Genomic DNA, 18468 nt, shown 5'->3' with positions numbered 1-18468 from the left:
GCTGGCTGAATGGAAGTTCTACAACTCGGAGGAACCGAGAATCAGAGGAGGCGCAGGGTTGAAGTAAAATACTAAGGTGCGGAGTGCGCGCGCGCGGGCTGGTGGCTGAGGGCGTGGTTGTCTGTTTCAATCCGGAGGGAGCCTCAGACTCTGAGCTCCAGATCCGGGCGAGTCTCTAGGGACCCAGACTCAAACGGGAGAAGCAGGACTGTCTGGCTACAGTCCCTCCGAGGTTTGCAGCGGTTGCTGGGACAGAGAGGCAGAGCCCCTGGGGACGGACTGAGAGCAGCCATAACTGCTCCCTCCTCCACCCTGTTGATCCCGTGGGACCCGCCCCGCCCAAGCCCTGCACAGAGGCATTTGCTGGATAGCCTCAGGCAAAGGCTAGATTAGCACCTCCCTAGAGGACACAAGTTCTTCCACTGCAGACACAGCTGATTATCACAGCAGGTCGGCCTGGAGGTCAAATCCCTCTAGTATTAACTACAACAATCAAGGCTTAACTACAACAAGACTGCGCACAAAGACCACTAGGGGGTGTACCAAGAAAGCGTAAAAAATGCGGAGACAAAGAAACAGGACAAAACTATCAAGGGAGGATATTGAGTTCAGAACCACACTTTTGAGGTCCCTCAAGAGGCTTCTAGAGGCTGTCGATAAACTTGATGAGATGTACAGGAAATCTAATGAGACCCTCGATGGTGTGATAAAGGACCATCTAGAAAGTAAGCATACACTGACTGAAATAAAGAATATTATACAGACTCCCAACAGCAGACCAGAGGAGCGCAAGAATCAAGCCAAAGATTTGAAATGCGAAGAAGCAAAAAACACCCAACTGGAAAAGCAAAATGAAAAAAGAACCCAAAAATACGAAGATAGTGTAAGGAGCCTCTGGGACAGCTTCAAACGTACCAACATCAGAATTATAGGGGTACCAGAAGATGAGAGAGAGCAAGATATTGAAAACCTATTTGAAGAAATAATGACAGAAAACTTCCCGCACCTGGTGAAAGAAATAGATTTACAGGTCCAGGAAGCGCAGAGAACCCCAAACAAAAGGAATCCAAAGAGGACCACACCAAGACACATCATAATTAAAATGCCAAGAGCAAAAGACAAAGAGAGAATCTTAAAAGCAGCAAGAGAGAGAAACTCAGTTACCTACAAGGGAATACCTATACGACTGTCAGCTGATTTCTCAACAGAAACTTTGCAGGCCAGAAGGGAGTGGCAAGAAATATTCAAAGTGATGAATAGCAAGAACCTACAACCAAGATTACTTTATCCAGCAAAGCTATCATTCAGAATTGAAGGTCAGTTAAAGAGCTTCACAGATAAGGAAAAGCTAAAGGAGTTCATCACCACCAAACCAGTATTATATGAAATGCTGAAAGGTATCCTTTAAGAAGAGGAAGAAGAAGAAAAAGGTAGAGATACAAATTATGAACAACAAATATGCATCTATCAACAAGTGAATCTAAGAATCAAGTGAATAAATAACCTGATGTACAGAATGAACTGGTGATTATAATAGAATCAGGGACATAGAAAGGGAATGGACTGACTATTCTTGGGGGGGAAAGGGGAATGGGAGATGCGGGAAGAGACTGGACAAAAATCGTGCACCTATGGATGAGGACAGTGGGTGGGGAGTGAGGGCGGAGGGTGGGGTGGGAGCTGGAAGGAGGGGAGTTATGGGGGGGAAAAAAGAGGAACAAATGTAATAATCTGAACAATAAAGATTTAATTAAAAAAAAAAAAGAAGAACCCAGTCAGAAGAGACTGGGGGGACCCATGCCAGCTCAGCTTCACTGAAAAAGAGGTGGTTTTCTAAAGGGAAATGAGAAAGACTTTAGAAGGCAGTGAATTTAGGCACAAAAAGATTTTCTTGTCCCTTTTCAGGAACATGGAGAGAGGTACTAAGTTGCCTTCCATGGAGACATAAGAAAAGAGGCCACACTCACTGCTTTGCATCTCAAAGGGATATCTGAAGGTCTCCAAGTGAGAAAGCAGGAATAAAGCCCAGGACAAATGAGAAATCAAAACGTAGGCCTCTTGACCTGTTCTACTGGAGAGGGATATTGGTGAGAACCTTCATTCTGAATCCAACTCTGCCTCATCAGGCAAGGACTAAAGACCCCAGGGACCCTGGTATCCAGGATTCAGACTGTCCTTAATGCCCTGAAACCAATAATGCTTCCCTCTCCTTCCAGAGCTCACTCTCCTACCCCATGTAAGCATTCCTGGAGGGTGACTGGACCCATTTATCAATCCCTGTTGCTCACTTCCCCTTTTGTATAATCCCCTGGACTTTGAGTCATAGAGTTGTTAGTGCCTTACTGTTCTCCCTTTTCTACCCCCATCCTTCTTGATAGGGTCACCGGAAGAAGCACAATAAAATCCCCACATATATGTTCTTAAAAAAAAAAAAGCCACTCTAAATAATTATGAGGTAGAAATCACAAATGTGTGGGTTCAGAATGAATAAAAATGTCAACTACTCCAATGTTATGCAAATAGATACTTGTGGCTTGTGATAAAATTGCTGAAGACAGCCTCATGCAGAGATTCAAAAAGTACAGTATGTCAAATAACAGAGCTGCTGATGCACTCTGAAAAAGCTGAGTTAGATGACACAAGAAGTGGTCCTCATGTTGGCAAAGTTTCTGACAAAGGTACATGTGAAGAACTTATGGTAGATGAAACTATGTCATGATATGTGACAGAAAAAAAGCAACACTCTTAAATGTTTATATCATTTTAAATAATATAGGCTTTTTATAATTACTAATTATAGCAAAGTTTTTAAAAAGAGACATTGAGCCCTGGCCGGCTTGGCTCAGTGGATAGAGCATCAGCCTGCGGACTGAGGGGTCCCGGGTTCGATTCCGGCTAAGGGCACATGCCTGGGTTGCGGGCTCCATCCCCAGTGGGGGGTGTGCAGGAGGCAGCCAATCAATGATTCTCTCTCATCATTGATGTTTCTATCTCTCTCTCCTTCTCCCTTCCTCTCTGAAATCAATAAAGAAATATATTTAAAAAAAAGAGAGACATTGACTGCCTTGCTATATCCCTAGAAGTGTATATTATATTCAAGTTGGCTTAAAATAATTTAAAATGTTTTTATTTTATTTTTTTTAATGAGGGGTCTCTTTATATTCAGGATTGCCTTATATTCAGACATATAAGGTATACAGTGAGTAGGGTAGCTAGTCATCAGCCAAACACTTACCACCTTGAGTTCAAGGTAGAGCAAGCCTCAGCCTGAGACTTCCTCTAAGCTTTCTGCTTCAGAAATTTATTAAACACTGGGTGTCTGTGGTCCTCTGAGTTACACCTTTCCTCCCCAGAAAAGAGTAGTTCATAGCCTTGACATAGAAGGCCTTATTTTAAAATCCTAACACAACCCATATATGTACACATGGTGAGTTGATTTTCAAAAAAGGTTAAAAGATAATTCAATAAAGAAAGAATAGTTTCTTCAGTAAATGGTGCTGGAACAATGGGGCATTCATATTCGAGAAGAAGAAGAAGAAGAAGAAGAAGAAGAAGAAGAAGAAGAAGAAGAAGAAGAAGAAGAAGAAGAAGAAGGAGAAGAAGCAGCAGCTCAACCCTTATCTTATACCATATGCAAAAATCAATACAAAAATAGATCATAGACATAAATTTACAACCCATAATTATAAAACTTCTAGAAGAAATCATAGGAGAAAGTTTTTTGATCTTGTGTTAGGCAAGATTTTTTAGATACAGCAAAAAATAATTACTTAAAATTAAAACAACTGATAGTTGGGATTTCATCAAAATATTAAAACTTCTCTTCAAAAGACACTGTTAAAATAAAAATATAAGCTACAGACTGAGAGAAATATTTGTAAAGTATATATTCCTTAAAGATGCGTATCCATATATATAAAAAGCTCTCTAAACTCAATAACAATAAAATAAAAAACACAAGTGCCTCGACACACCTATTAGAAAGGCCAAAATCTGGAACAATGAGAACACCAAATGCTGACAAGATGTGGACTAACAGTAACTCTCATTCATTGCTGGTGGGAATGCAAAATGGTACCGCCACTTTGGAAGACAGTTTGGCACTTTCTTACAAAACTAAACAAACTCTTACCATACAATTCAGCAATCATATTCCTTGGTATTTACTCAAAGGAGTTGAAAACTTATGTCCACACAAAACCCTACACACAGATGTTTATAGCAGCTTTATTCATAATTGCCAAAACTTGGCAGCAAACAAGATGCACTTCAGGAAGTGAAGGATAAGTAAACTGTGATATGTCCAGACAATGAGATATTATTTTAAAAAGAAATGAGCTATCAAGCCATGAAAAGACATGGAAAGAAACTTAAATGCATATTACTAAGTGAAAGAAGTCAATCTAAAAAGGCTACAAACATAATGATTCTAACTATATGATATTCTGGAAAACTACAAGACAAAAGGAACATCAGTGGTTGCTGGTGTGGGGATTTAAATAGGCAGAAAACACAGAGGATTTTTAGGGCAGTGAAAATACTCTGTATGATACCATAATGATGGATACATGTCATTAGGTATTTGTGCAAACCCATGGAATGTGTAATACCAAGAATAAACCCTACAGTAAACTACATGTGATTTTGATGTTGTCAATGTAGGGTTATACTTGGTAACAAATGTATATAATATCACTCTGGTGAGTGATATTGATAATGGGAAAGGGAAAAGGTATATGGGAAATCCCTGTACCTTCCTCTCAATTTTTTTGTTTTGTTGTTGTTAATTCTCAACTGAGGATAGTTTTCTGTTGATTTTTAGGGAGAGTGGAAGATAGAGGGAAAGACAGAGAGAAACACATTGATTGGTTGCCTCCTGTTTGAGTCCTGACCAGGGCCCGGGCCCGGGAGGAGCCTGCAACCAAGGTACATGCCCTTGACAAGAATCAAACCCGGGCCCCTTGGGCTGCAGGCCGACACTCTATCCACTGAACCAAACTGGCTAGGGTCCTTCCTCTCAATTTTGTTGTGACCTAAATCTGAGAGGGGGGCGGGGTGGAGACTTTAAATAAATAAACCAACCAATGATTTTTTCCCATAATTATTTTTAATTGATAACAATTCAAGTGTTCTTCAAACAATGAGTAGGTAGCAAAGGTAGTACTGTACGCTGCAATAAAAAGAAATGAACTACAGATACATGCAACAACATGGGGGATCTCTAATACACAATGCTAAGGGGAAGAACTTAGACTCACAAGTCTGCATACTGTATAAGTCCTCTGATATGACGTTTTCGGGAAAAATCACAGAAGAATAGGACACCAATCAGTGGTTGCAGTGGCTCAAGACAGGGAGAGGGGCTGGTCACAAACAGGCTTGAGTGAATTTTGAGGGATGCTGAAAATGTTCTGGGTGGTGGTAGTTACGTGACTATATGCATTTGTCAAACTCAAAGAACTGTACTCTAAAATTTTACCCCATAACTTATACCTCAGTTGTTTAGAATGTTAATGGCAGACACAAAAACTGAAAAAATACTCTGACCCAGAGTCAGCATGGTCATTGTTGATAAGTACTGCTGGCTCCTTAGCTACCTTTCCGTGGAGTCACCAGCGAATCCCAGGCATGTTTGTGACTCCAGAAATCCTGAAGGGTGTGCAGTGGTTTGTCTCCTTTCTTGTAAACAGCTGGTGGGTGATGAGGAAAAAGGCAGGATAAGGCACAGGCGAGACAGGGAGAATTTTCTCTACCTGTCCTTTCTTCTATTCTTTCTTGCTTTTCTGCTTTTTCCTTTGAGCTCTTGTTTTTCTTTTACTTTCTTTCCCTATTTATTTATCAGTTTATACCTAGCTGAAAGGAATCTGCTGGAGGTTATGACAAGCAGGGCAAAAGGAAGTATTTGCTCTGATCAGTGATGGTTTAGTAAATGATTAGCAACCATCTCTCTGCAACACACACACACATGCACACACACATACTGGTTTATTTTAAATTTTACTGACATAAAGAGTATGTCACATAGTTTATAAATAATGATAAAACATGCAATATTCTTTTAGGTGAATTCCATGTAGCCAGTTGATTCCCACAGAATGTTTCATTGATTTTTGCTGAACTTTTGTATCTGAGGCCAACTATCATTGTAAGTAATAAGCAAGTACAGTTTTGACGAGAATCTTGGCTGATATTTTCAGTGATGTTAATGATCAAGATAAAGTGAAACAAGAAATAAAGGTGGTGGTACTTCACTCATTCATCGATAACATGAGTGACTTGGATAAATATTATAATCGTTTTTGAATACTGGAGAAATATTTCCTTGATCTTTGTATTATTTACAATTTCACAACTATAGATATGACGTTTTAAAATTTAATCTACAGTATTAACAGTTTCTCCATCACTGAACAATCAACAAAACTATCAATGAAGCCCAGATTTGGAGCATTTGTTCATTTCTGTGGTATAAATACTCCTCCTGTCCAATTTCAAACTACCAAAGTGAAGTCACTGAACACAGTTAGGAAGGGATGTCCCCAGGACACCATTATACGGTATATCCCCCATACAGACACAATAGATAGAAACATCAGGAACAAAGGTAATAGCAACATGTTGTAAAGTGATTAAAAAGCGATAGGTTTGAGTATTTATTACCTTTGTTTTGAAAATAATTTATTTAATTACTAGTGTATATCATTTAATTTTTAATAATGACCATGTTTAATAACCAGCTCACAAAACTCCTGAAATGTAACAATCTGTTCTCTAGTGCATCTTTGAGCTGGCTTGTAGCCCATTAAGGATCCCGGTACAAATCTGTGAACCCCTCCCCCACTGCAAATTCTGGGGCAGCAGTGGAACCATGGGGGGACAGTGGGTGCAAACATATGTTGTTTCCCCGAGCTCCATTATTCTTGACATGCTGTCAGGGCTGCTTTAGCCTTATGGGACATTTCCCTGAACCATTCAGCCTGGTTTTGGGGGCTGAATTATCAATGTCATCAGGCTAAACTCTAAGTATTAGGAAATGGATGTGGATTTCAGTGGAATAAATGGTTTGGTTTTCTTCATTAAGTTTCACTCATTAAAATATTCTGTTAGGTTTTTTAAATGAGGATGTATTGTTGATGAAAAAAAATTGTTATTCTGAAACTCCTTTTTATTTTTTAAAGCCAAATCTGGAAAGCTATTCATCAAAATGTTAATAATTCTCTTGGACAGTGAAATATTTTTCCCCTTCTTTTTCTTGTGATTTTCTGTAGCTTCCAAATCTTGCAATAAATATATAACTATGGTAATAGGAAAAAATCGAGGCAAACCTTTGGTTACTTGATATTTAAAATTGCACTGGTGCTGTCCTTTAAAGACTAGAAGAATAAATAGCATTTCGGTAAAAGAATGCCCAAGGAAACAGACATTAATTACTATGTTCGGTTTCATTTAAAAGCCAGATGTCCAGGAATTGGATATGGCCAATTATCAATTTCTACCCAGATGGAGTGTTTCCTTTTTTTCTGTCATTAGATGGAAAAGCACAGCATCTCTGGCTGCTTGCTTTATTACATTCACCACTTTGGTTGGAAAGCTTTCAGGAATAGGTGGAGCTTAGAGGAAGGGCAGTTTATTCTACCATAAATGAAAGGTTGAAGCTGGTACAAGAGAGAGAAGAAGAATTAAGATGTGTGATTGGTAGGAAAGCTTTTCAAGCTTGCTCTTTAACCAATTCCAGCAGTGTTAGACATGGAATTCATGCCTTCTTATGTCAGTCTATTGCCATAGAACAAATTACTCTGAGATTTAGCAGCTTCAATCAAGCAATAGCTATTATTTCACAGTTTCTACACATCAAGGAGGTGAGCTTGGTTTAGCTGACTGCCTGTGGCTGCCTGTGGCTCAAGGTCTTACGTGCATACCTGGAATAAATCCTACTTGTTTGTGTTGTTGGATTTGATTTACTAATATTTTGCTGATGATATTTGCATCTAAGCTTATGAAAGGTATTGAAAGGTATTGGTCTCTAGTTTTCTTTATTATATGGTATTTAGCAGAGTAATACTACCTTCTAAAGTGAATAGAGAAGTATTCCCTCTTCTGTTCTCTGGAAGAGATTGTATAAAATTGGTGCTAATTCTTTCCAAAATATTTGATAGAATTCTCCAGTGAAACCATCTGGAGATTTGTTTTTTCAGAGAATTTTAAGGACAAGTTCAATTTCTCTAATGGTTATAGTACTATTCTATTTCATCTTGTTTGAGCTACGGTAGTGTAATTGGCCCATTTCTCCTAAGTTGTTGAATTTATGAGTGTAAAGGTACCTCTGGTAATCCCTTATTATTCTTTTAAAGGCTGTGGGAACTGTAATACTATACTGTTTCATTACTGGTATTGGTGATTTGTGTCTTTTCTCTATTTTGCCAGTCTTGCTAGAAGTCTATTAAACAGTTTCTCTTTCATTGTTTTTTTTATCTTTATTGTTGAAAGTATTTTATAGCCCCCCTTTTTTCCCATTCACCCCCTCCACCCCTCACCCATCTTGCCCCAGGCCTTCACCATACTATTGTCTGTGTCCCCGTGTTATGTATATATGCTTTTAAGTTCTCTGGTCTTTCATTGTTTTTTTTTAATTGTTTTCTTTTCCCATTTCATTGATTTCTGCTTTTATTATTTCCTTCTCTTTGCTTGCTTTGGATTTATTTTGCTCTTCTTTGTCCTAGTTTCTGGTGGTAAGAACTTAGACTACTGCTTTGCTCCCCACCCCCGTCCCCCAGCCCTAGCACTGCTCCAGTTGCACCTGCATGGAGCTCACTCTGAGCTCTGAGCTCTGAGCTCCTGCTAAGGCAGTGCCTCCTTCTCCTCCCAGCAGCCATCATGATCATCTACGGGGACCTCCTCAGCCATGATGAGATGTTCTCTGATATCTTCACGATGCAGGAGATCGCAGAAGGGCTGTGCCTGGAGGTAGAGGGGAAGATGGTCAGTAGGACAAAGGTAACATTGATGACTGGCTTATTGGTGAAAATGCCTCCGCTGAAGGCCTGCAGGGCGAAGGCACCAAAAGCACAGTAATCACTGGTGTTGACATTGTCATGAACCATCATTTGCAGGAAACCAGCTTGACAAAAGAAGCCTATAAAGAAGTGCATCAAAGATTACGTGCAATTAATCAAAGGGAAGCTTGAAGAACAGAGACCAGAGTTCCTTATGGATGAAAACATGAGTACAGATGGCATGGTTGCTCTGCTGGACTACCATGAGAATGGTGTAATTCTCTTTAAAGGTGGTTTAGAAATGGGAAAATGTTAACAAATTTGGCAATTTGGATCTATCACCTGTCATCATAACTGGCTGCTGCTTTTCATCCAAATGGGACTGATGTTATCTGGAGCTCTTCATTCATTTTGACCTTGATTTATTTGTAGCAGAGTCATTGTTTTTAAGAAAAAACATGTCATGTAGGTTGTCTAAAAATAAAATGCATTTAAACTAAAAAAAATTAGATTACTAATTTGAGAACTTTTGTAATGTAATCATTCCCTCTTTTCTAATGTAATTGGTTAATGCATAAATTTACCTCTTGGCACTACTTTAGCTGCAACCCACAAATTTTGATAGGTTGTATTTGCATTTTCATTTGCTTCTGTGTATTTTTTTTTAATTTTATTTGAAGCATCCTCTTGACCAGGTAGTATTTAAAAGTGTGTTGATTGACAGGTATTTATAGAGATTTTCCTGTTGCCTTTCTCTCATTGATTTCTAATGTAATTCTATAATGATCAGAGAACATATTCTGTATGATTTCAATTCTTTTAAATTAGTTAACACTTGTTTTCTGGCCCAGCTTGTGGTTATTTATAGGTGCTTTTCGGGAAAAAAAGTACATTCTGCTGCTATGGATGTAGTGTTCTATTAATGTCAATTAGATCCTCTTGTGTTGTTCAGGTCTTTATCTTTGCTCATTTCCTGACTATTAGTTCTAGCAGTTACTGAGAAAGGGATGTTGAAGTTCTCAATTATAATTTTAGAGATCCATATTTTATGAAAGATCAATTTTGGAGTCTCCGTTTAAGGGAAAAAATATAAAATTTGAATACACAGTTAGTTTAAAAGTGAATATTTAAAATGAAAAAAATCACAACAAATTACACATTTTAAAATGCTGACACAAAATTCACAAACATCACAACATCCAAAACATAATATAAGGTATTTATTATTTAAATGCCTGACATACCTCTATAATAGTTTTCCCCTACTTATTTTGTCCAGATGTTATTTAATTATCTCTTCATATGACAGTAATTTTGTTTTATCATATTTGTATTGACTGAATAGAAAGATAACTTACTCTTTCTTCAGCGTGGTTGACCACAATTTTTTTATTGCTGATAGTTTTCTTTTAACCTTGACAACTTGTCATTAGTAATAACTTGTAATTTTTAAAGATTATGGTAATATTTGGGGAATCTTCTATTGGGTTTAATTTATTTATGAATTGTAAAGTTTGGAAGAATTTTCTACAGACTAGCTTCCAACTCTGTCCATATTTCTGATACAAGTAGCTTAGAATATGTCCATATGGCGATACAGTCTCTGGCCCTGCACCTTTGTATTACAGTGCTAGGATATAGGAGTGGGTATCCCTGAAAGCTATTCCAGATTAGCAATAGATAATGCCCACAGAAGTGTTTGTGTATCACATAAATATCCTCCCAGCAAATTCAAACTAATTGTACACAGAACTCAACTTCCCTTTATTTGGATTCCCAAAATGACCACAGTTCCTGTAATACTACCTGACAGTGTGGAAGTCAGAATAGAAAGAAACAACACCCTTAACCATTTGTGGCTGAAATAGATTACACTTGCAGTTTTTACAAAAACACACAAACATGTGAACATATTGCTAAGGAACTTTAAGGAGCTTGGACAGAGCCCATGCAACTGAGGGCCCTTGGAGCTTAACTTTCATTAGTTTCATGGAAAATCAAGCCCTTTTGCTGACATTTAATGGGATACAAAGAGAAGGGAGGTAAATGCTTGTCCCTAATTCACCATCTTGAAGCAGAAGTTTCTTACATGTCTTAAAAAACAAACATTTATTATGAAAATTTTCAAGCATATACAAAGGTAACAAGAACAGTGTAATGAATATTGATGGTACTCATCATCCAGCTTCTAAAATGATCAAACTTTGTTGATCTTGTTTGTTTGGATACCGCCAGTTCAAGACATTGTGAAGGACAGATACACAGATGAATGAGATGTGGTCTCTGGCCTCTTATCTGCACCTGGTGAAGAAGATGAAGCATGAGCCTAACCAACCATGTCATACTACCCACAAGAGAACTCTGGACCATGGAAGGAGAGATCACCTCTAGCTTGGAATGACTATTAAAAGCTTCAAGGAAGAAATGGGCTACTTAGAAAACAAGTACCTATTTTAACTTGTCCAAGCTGAGGCAGAATTGAGGTATATGAAATCTCTCTCTCTCTCTCTCTCTCTCTCTCTCTCTCTCTCTCTCTCTCTCTCTCTCTTTACTTTAGAATGTTCCTCTTGGCTTTTGGGAAATAGTTCAGCCTCCTAGCTGTTTATCTACATCTCTAACTAGATACTCAGATTCATTTAGATTTAATTAACATTTATTGAGTGCTTGCTAGGTGGTACTCATTTTCACATACACTATTTCACTTAATCGTCACAAGCCTGAGAGATAGATATCATCATCCCCATTTCTGAAGATGAGAAGAGAGATCCCGAGACACAACTTGCCTAAGCCTGCACAGATAGAAAGCATAACTAAAATCCAGGACTTCTAACTCAATTAAACATTATTTAAATCCAGCACTTTTAACACATTCCAATATTTTAAAGTTGTATCTACATCTTTGTGGTATTTCCCCAGTCCAGAAACCTCCAGTGGCTCACAGTCAATACATAACAAAATTAATAATAAAAGTCCTTACTTCACCATTTTTCTTTCTCTAAAATCCAGTCTTGGTCTTCTTTCAACTTTATCTTCCATTTGCAAGATTGCATCTGACCCCTCTTCATGTGTTTGGGAAATTGCCCTCTTCATGTCATGTAGCAGAACCTATATCACACCATGGAAATCAAAAGACCATACGCTCATTTTCATGGCTTCCTTATCAGTTAGGCCCGTGCTGTCAAATTTGATACCACTGGCTCCATACTAGTTGTGGTACATCTAGTGCCACATGTTGAAATTAAAATATTTTGGATATATTGATTTAAATAACATATATTATAAACATTAACTTCACTTTTTTTTCTTTATTGTTCTTAATGTGGCTACAAGAAAATGTAGGATCATATATGTGGCTTGCATTATATTTCTATTGGACAGCATTGAGCTAGAGTGTTAACATATGACTGGATAGTGTCAATCATTTGCCCCCAGGCTTGGGACCAAATGTTAGGGTGGTGAAGTCATAGTGAACCTCCTTCTTCCTACTGAGAGTAGTGACAGTGACAGTAACTGTGCCTAGTTTCCAGGGGCATCAGTGGCATCATCCAGTGTCTAGATCAAGCGGTATTGGTGGTCCCAGTTTTGGTATCTGTATCCAGCAGTGGCTGTAGTGGTGGCTTCTTGGGACCAGGTCTGGGCATAATGTTGAGTGTTGCCACTGGAGATCCTGCAGGTATCCAATATCCTTCTAATAGATTCCTTTTTTGCTAAGGATCTTCATGAAGTCTCCCTCGTGCACCCCAGTCCACAGTGATCCCTCCTGCTTTTGACATCAATCTTGAATCAAATCCAGACCACACACTTGGCACTTGGCCTGTGCTAGTTATCTTGTTATACGAAAGTGCCTTTCTTCACAGCCAGACTTTAAAATTCTCCGTAGCAGGAATCCTATCCTTGGCAAAATTGTTTCTCAGTAGCTGTCAGGCTATCTTGGTCACAGCACCTCTGGAGGAATACTTGTAGTTTTCGCTGCAGATCTGCTGTAGGCAGAGCAGCTATCATTGTCCCTGTTCACACAGACGAGGGAACTTGGTCAGTGGGGTCAAGTGACTGTTCTGAGGTCTTGTAGCTGGTTTGCTGCCAAATTGGGCAGTAGCCTTGACATCATCACTGCCCACTCCCATCTCTTTCCGTTGTTTCAGGCCCTGCCACATACATAAGATGGTGTATTCATTTCTAGGACTGCTGTATATAACAAAGTGTCACACACTGGATGACTTAAAACAATAAACATTTATTGTATCATAATTCTGGAGTCTATAAGTCTGAAATCAAGGTATTGGCAGGGCCATGATCCCTCTGAAAACTATGGAGAAATACTTGCTTGCCTCTTCCTAAATTGTGGTGGTTTGCTGGCAGTCTTTGGTGTTCCTTGGCTTGTAGCTTTGTAACTCCATCTCTGCCTTGTCATCACATAGCTTTCTCCCTGTGTGTTTCTTCCCTCATATGGCCATCTATATATACCAAAGGCTAATATGCTAAGTGTCTGACAGTCCAACTGGTCACTATGACACACACTAACCACCAGGGGGCAGATGCTCAATGCAGGAGCTGCCATGAAGTGCACTGGCCATTTACAGAAAAACAGCATCGCAGACCTGGCACCCACAAAGCAATACTCGGCTTCCCCCAAAAGGGACACAGGCCCTGCCACCACCTGGGAGCGACACCCCACCAAATCATAGCTGACACTGCCGAGACCCCATGGCGCAAAATGCAGCCCACAGCCCAGCCCAGCTCGGAAACGGTGGCTGGGGGCACCAGGTAATGACGTCACATAGCAATGCCTGGCTTCCTCTCCCTAGTGACTAGCCCCCTTAGAGTTTCTTCAGCCCAGGAATACAACTTGCTTTATAGCCAGGTGCAAATATTTTACACTTTAACCAAATGTCTGTGAAGCGTTTTCCCGTGCCTCCTCTCATTTGATCCTCACAGAAGTCCTGAAGTAGGTAGATAGGAGACTTGGTGGAATCCTATTTTCTTTTCATTAGCCAGAAGATGGAGATTTAGAAAGTTTAGAAACTTGACCCAACTGAAAAGAAGTAAGAAATGGTGGACCTTGAAAATGACTTCAAGTTTTCTCACTGCACAAAATATAGTCAAACACTGCTGCAGTTAAATATTTTACCCTTTGTTCTCCCTGCATGATCTACAATTATAATCTGCTTCGTGTTGATATATACTGCTGTGTTGCTGACAATTACCTGAAAGAGAAGTTGGGGTGCATCACTGGGCTGGAAAAAGTTTAGCTAAATCAGAAAGCAGGTCTAATTAAGCAAGTTTGTTCTATATCTATAAAAGGCTAAGTTGACTCGTGCTTGCGTGATACATATAAAGCTCTCACTGGTGCCAATCACAAGCATGTGTTTCTGTCTGTCATTGTCGATCGTGAATTTGGTTGACACTTCTATTATAGAGAAAGGGCAAATAGCGATATTAAAATATTTCTTCTAATTAATTTTCTTTCAATGTACACAAATCCGTGCACCGGGCCACTAGTCTTCTTCCAAGGACACTAGCTACTGGATCAGGGGCCCACCCTACTCCAACCTGACCTCATTTACTACTAGTTATATGCAGGTTTTTGACTGCACAGGAGGTCGATGCCCCTCCCCCCACGTTTGTTGTTCAAGGGTCAATTGTACTTACTAGTACATCTGTAATAACCCTATTTCCAAATAAGTTTATATTCCTTAGTACTGGAGGTTAGGACTTCAACATAGCGGTTTTTTGGTGTGGGGTTTTTTGTTTGTTTGTTTGTTTTTTGGCCAGGGGGTGGAGTATATTCAACCTATAACAGATGGTAACCATAAGAGGAGAGAATACCATAGAAAAGGAAGAAATTGTTGTTTCCAGGATTTATTCCGAGGAAGAATTACACTACAGTGGGCAAGAACGTGGGAAGTCTTTTCAGGTATGTATTCCCACCTACTACTTGGTTTGAATATACCAACTAGATTTTTTGTTTGTCTGTTAATCCTCACCTGAGGATAATTTTTCCATTGCTTTTCAAAGAGAAAGGGAGGGAGGAGGGGGAGAGAGAGAGATAAGAATTGATGTGAAAGAGACATATGGACTGATTGCCTCCTTCACACACCCTGACAGTGAGGGGTGGGGGTGGGGGGTGTGAACTGCAACCCAGATACATGCCCTTGACCGGGAATCGAACCCATGACCCCTCCGTGTGCAGACGAACACTCTAAACACTGAGCTCACCGGCCAGGGCTATACTAACTAGATTTTGTTGACAAGTGTATGTTATCATGAGGTATAGTATATCACTTCCCTCACATAAGGACTGGATGGTCCCTGATATATAAGGTAGAAGCCCCATCCTTTCTAGTAGTTCTCCCCAGCTATCCTGAGCAGCTATCCTGTTTAGAGGGAAATGATGGTGCATAATTCTGATGAGTAAGTGGGATGTGATTGTTGCGCTAAGCCTGCCACTCTTTGTCAGAGAACTGTCTTTGATGTCTAAAGTATTGCTTGGGACCTAGATGAGAGAGCTAGTAAGACAGTAACAAGCTTAACCTAGAGGATATAGCGAGTATTCAGGATATACATCCATTTTCCTGGTATTTCTTTTCCTTTGATGAAACATACAGAAGTTATAAGTAAAAAGAAATACACAATTTTTTTGACTTATTGATTTGAGAGAGAGAGAGAGAATGAGAGAGATTTGTTGTTCCACTTATTTGTGCATCCATTGGTTGATTCTTGTATGTGCCCTGACCAGGGATAGAACCTAAAACCTTGGTGTATCCGGATGATGCTCTGACCAACTGAGCTACCCAGCCAAAGCTGAAACACACAATTCTTAAAAACATGAAAAGGAAATGGCTTCAGTCCAAAAGAAAAGCATGAAAGCAGTTTTCTTTTGGTGATATCCTACATAAGAATATCAATTTGACTGGGGTTCTTAAATGGCTGTGGCTGAAATCTCTAAATGAAAGTCAACTAATGACACAGAGCCAAATCACCAAATAAGCCCACCTCCAAATCCAATTGCTCTAGATGGGAAGAGCATGGGCTATAGGGTCAGCACTATCTTTTAATGTGTGACCTTGGCCAGTGACTTAATCTCTCTGAATTACTTTGTGTATAAAAATGAGGATAACTACTGAGCAGAGGTCCGGTGAGGATTAAGTACCTAGCATAGTGCACAGCACATATAATAGGTGCTCCATTAAATTGAAGCCTTGCTTCTTCCAGTCCTGCAAACACATACAATACAATCTCTGCCCACTGACCCATCATCACCTACTTTTCTCTATCTCATTTCTACGCCCTTTTTCAGAGTCCTATTTATAATCTAGTTGAGGAAACGTATTAGTAGGAAATAAGTTGCATTTAATTTTAAAAACCAAGAAGTAAAAAACAAAGTAATGTACCCCTGACTACTTAGGTGCTGACAAACTTCCCCATTCGTTAATTCAAGAAACATTTATTGAGTGACCACCCATGTCAGGCATGATGCTGAACATGGGGTATCCACTGATAAACAAAACACCTTCCCTCCATCATGGAGTTCACAGTTTAGTGGAGAGACAATGAAGAAACAATAAATATATAATTTTAAAATATGCTGAGTGTTATGGAAGAAATGACCAGGTGCAATGAAGGAGACTAATGGGAGAGCAGAAAGGAGACTTAGGTTAGGACAAATGCTGTCTCTGATGGGACACTTAAACAGAAACCTGAAAGATGATAAGCTAAACACCTAAAGAACAACAGTAAGGGTCTTTGAAATAGTGGAATCAACATGTGCAAAGCAGTGAGGCAGACAGGAGCTAGGGATGTTTACTAGGAGAGTCGTTGGGGCAGTGTCAGCAAGTTAGAGGGGCCACTTGGAATAAAATCCAACTCTTACCATGGCCTTACCTTATACGGCCATTGCCTCCCTCTGACCTCATCTCCTCCTACTTTTACTGTCCATGTCACCTATTCTCTCTGTCCCTCTTCCTCCTGCTGGCCTCATTCCCACCTCAAGCCTCTGCTTTTGCGGTTTCCTCTGTCTGGAAGGCTCTAACCCAAATTTTCCCATGACTCCTGGCCCCTGTTCTCTTCCCATCCCTTATCACATTATTGTGTTGATTTATTTTAGCCTTTTATTGTCTAGTCTTTCCCACTAGAATGTTAAGTCTCATGGGCTTCTATTTCTTATTGCTATAAATCTGGAGCCTAAATCAGTATCTAGTATGTAAGGGATATTCAAATAATATTATTTGTCCCAGTTCTTTACCCTGCTAGAGGTAATGCAAGGTAAAGAACTGGTCCATCTGTCAGACAAACAGGGAGGACTTCCTTAAAAAGGTACGTTTGGAATTAAAACGGGGGATAGGGGGAGGGCACAGCTAGAAAACTGGAATTTAGGGAATTATTCGTTCATCTCCCTCTTCCTCACTAGAATGGGAGCTCCTATAGGGCTGGAGCCAAGTTTTATTAACCCTTCTGCCATCAGCGCCTAGCAGGGGGCCTGCCACATAACCGTAGGCACTGGACAGATGTCTGCAGAAACACTGACTGCGGGGTGCGCAGAAGGGGCTATTTGGCGGCAGCGCCGGGCAGGAAAGGAGTAGGTCTGGGCAATCGTGCAGGAGGCCGGAGGGTGAAGCAGGACCGAAGGGCCGCAGCTTAGATCCTAACGCGGCTGCGCATGACAGTCCTCTCGCCTAAGGGCCGGGGACGCCGGCGAACTCCGAGTGCGCAGGCGCACTGCCGTCTTCCCGCCCCCAACAAGATGGCGGAGGCCCAGTAGCGAGGGGGCGGAGTGCTGCCGCCGGAAACCGGCCGCTGCTGGGGGGAGCTGCGGGCGAAGGCCCGGGAACAGCGGGCCGAGGTTGGCGCGATGCTGTTCCCGGGAAGCGCTGTTGGGTACCGGCGAGGAAGGTGAACAACGAATTGCCTTCCCGGGCCCCCGCTTCCCCCTATGTCCGCCTCCCGGGGCTCGGGTCCGGAGGCCGCTTTGCCCGCTTCGGGACCACTCTCCACTCTCGGGTTCTGGGGCTCCGGCGGCGGCCAAGGCTGTGTCCCGCCGGAGAGGACGCGCCCGGGGGGCGTCCGTGCTTCTGGCCGCGGGGCGCCCGGCTGGCAGGTGAGTGAGGCTGCAGGCGTCGGCGTCTCCTCCCCCGGCGAACCTTCGCTCTGCCCGCCGCTGCTCGGACCCCCCCGTGGAGCGAGGCACGCCTCTGCGGATTCGTTGACTTCGCGACCCAGGTTCTGAATTCAGTTTACCCCTAATTTTATAAAATGAATTGCTAGGTTTCTCATCGTAATCTTATATGGTCTAGAGTAGTCTGAATAACTTATCTATTTCTATGATCATCAGCTAGAATTGAGATCAGAAGGTATTCTTTTTAGCAAAAAGGCTTTTAGTGTTTCAAAGTTTCTATGTGGTTAGATGAATTTCTCTAACTTCCTGTATCATCATGATGCATTACAGTCCACTAGAAATGATTCTTCTCTCTAGCTTTTC

General features: G+C 40.7%; 1 protein-coding gene and 1 pseudogene across 6 annotated transcripts in view; both read left to right on the top strand.

Moving 5' to 3' along the window:
- The window catches only part of LOC106698684, a 104883-nt pseudogene extending 95072 nt beyond the window's left edge, over positions 1-9811 (top strand).
- Positions 9812-17716: 7905 nt separating this feature from the next.
- Positions 17717-18468, top strand: part of APC (APC, WNT signaling pathway regulator) — a 104393-nt gene continuing 103641 nt past the window's right edge. For 5 of the 6 annotated variants that reach the window (XM_023747945.1, XM_006081157.3, XM_023747986.1 and 2 more), the window contains exon 1: positions 17717-18087. The gene's annotated coding sequence lies outside the window, so the exon portion shown is untranslated. The remainder of the gene's footprint in view (positions 18088-18468) is intronic. The other variant, XM_014462986.2, reaches the window with a different exon arrangement.

This window comes from Myotis lucifugus, unplaced genomic scaffold (genome assembly GCF_000147115.1).
Source record: "Myotis lucifugus unplaced genomic scaffold, Myoluc2.0 scaffold_0, whole genome shotgun sequence".
Lineage (NCBI taxonomy): Eukaryota > Metazoa > Chordata > Mammalia > Chiroptera > Vespertilionidae > Myotis > Myotis lucifugus.
The sequence above is the reverse complement of the archived record's forward strand: the minus strand, read 5'-3'. Positions and strand labels throughout refer to the sequence as shown.